The sequence below is a fragment of the Nomia melanderi genome, chromosome 14, assembly GCF_051020985.1.
Source record: "Nomia melanderi isolate GNS246 chromosome 14, iyNomMela1, whole genome shotgun sequence".
Lineage (NCBI taxonomy): Eukaryota > Metazoa > Arthropoda > Insecta > Hymenoptera > Halictidae > Nomia > Nomia melanderi.
In genome coordinates this window covers 5,403,391-5,405,492 of record NC_135012.1, presented here as the reverse complement: position 1 = coordinate 5,405,492, position 2,102 = coordinate 5,403,391, and positions in this window count along the sequence as shown.

Genomic DNA, 2,102 nt, shown 5'->3' with positions numbered 1-2,102 from the left:
CGTTTCGGAGTAGCCTATCGTTTCGTTTATTCCCGCCGTTGGCGAACCTTCTTTTCCCGATCGCGACGATCGTCGAACTCGCGGACGTTTAACACTAGAACTATCGAGGATTTCATTCGATTGACATGTGATCTCTATGGAAACGGTGACAATAGATTATTTTCGGTTTCTTCGGGTATTCGTTATAGTATTTGAGTGAAGCTATTTAATTCGAGATCATTTCGAATATTCAATGCTTTTAACACTACAACTATCGATCACTTAAAATAATTTTTACCAATTTCTGTATAGAAACCATAAGCATGCGTTTATTAAGACTTCAATTGAGTTGTACTTCAATTTTGCTGTTACTGAATTAGTTTCGTTAATAATTTTTCGTAGAACTGTCCGTACCTTCTCAGTAATTGTAAAAGGAGAAATCAGAAATAAGTCATTTTGACCTATTTGGTAGTTCTAGTGTTAATCGCGATCGCCACTCATACGGACAAACAAACGAGTTAATCAACAGAGTTCCAACCAGGGATTGAAAAGGCTTCGAGAATAACTTTGAAACTTTTCGGTTCCGACTGAAGCAGTTGTGGAAATTAGTCGTAATTGTTACTCGATTTCGGTTCTTGAAACAATTATGAAGAACCCAAATGAAGAATCAAAGAATAACAGTTGTAGAATCGTTTCAGAACCGATGTAATGTAGCTCAGAACCGATATAACGACTAACAGTTACTTCTAATTCCGGTTCATAACTGTTTCAAGGACGGAAACCGATATCATGTTTCCAATCCCTGGTTCCGACCCGAGGAAACCGGAAGAATCGTGAAAAGCTGCACGCAGAGCAGGCAACTTCTGGAAAGGCGCGAGCACGGAGTTCCTCGACGCAAGAAGGTCGAACGGTGAGTCCTTAGTCATCGACCGATATAAATACTTACATGCGGCGCGCGGTACGGCGTTCCGTCATCGGCGTTCGCGATCTTTGACCGATCGTTGTTGCAGGCAAAGAGAGAGAGAAGGAGAGAAAGAGACAGAGAGAGGCGTAAGCGGCCAGTTGTCGCGATACGTCGTCGATCGTCCGTGACGCGGCGGCGCACGAGCGAGCTAGATCGGCAAAGTAGATGACATTTTGCCAAAAAGTCAACTTCCCGGCGTCGATATCTACCGAATGTATTTTCGTTCTTAAATGTCTATGAACCTCGGAAACGATAAAGTTAATATAATTCAGTACACGATATTATAGTTGTAATAAACGTCGAAAATTAGACGTATTGACACTGGAGCTACCAGACGGGTCAAAATAACTCATTCCTGATTTCTTCATTTTGCAATGATTAAAAAGATAACAGATGTTTCCTTGAGTAATTATTGGAGAAATTGATTTAGCGATACGCCAACTGAATTATAAATCAATTAAAGTTTCGATAGATCTCTTGAAGTCTCCATAGAGATTTCAAAATGTCACTTTCACTGCTTGGTTGTTTTGTTAAGAGTATTTCTCACGAAAGAAATTGCTTCTCTTCTCCATGATGCTACAGTTTTATACAATATTTTTACTTCGTTTTTGTCCTAAAATCTTCAGCATACTTTCCTGATTGAAATTACACTTGTACTAAACGGTACCGTTCATTATCTATTAGAACAATAACGCTTGACACTAGATTTACGGAACGAGTCAATTTGACTCACATTGAATTTTACGAGTATTCTTTGGTAAATCTCTGGGTCGATTTTTATTCACGCAGTTATGCAAATATGTGTCCTACTTCCAAATCTCCAATTTCCACGATCTAAATGCACCAGTATCGATCCTTCTGAAAACGATAGAACAAACTGCACAGTAAATCTCCGTAAATCCTAATTGTCTACTCCCAAACCTGTAATTTCTAAGTTCTAAATCAACGGACAACGATTTTTCTAAGAACAATAGATTCAAACTATAAACACCAATAAATCTAGTGTTTTATAAACTAAAATTATAAAAATTCTCTACATTCGGCAAGGAACAACCATTCAGTGCCGAAAGATCCTAGAAACAGATTGGAACATCCAAGGTAACGATTCTCCAACGAATTCTAGTTGAAATTTCATCCGGACACGTTCCCTGGTCGAAGA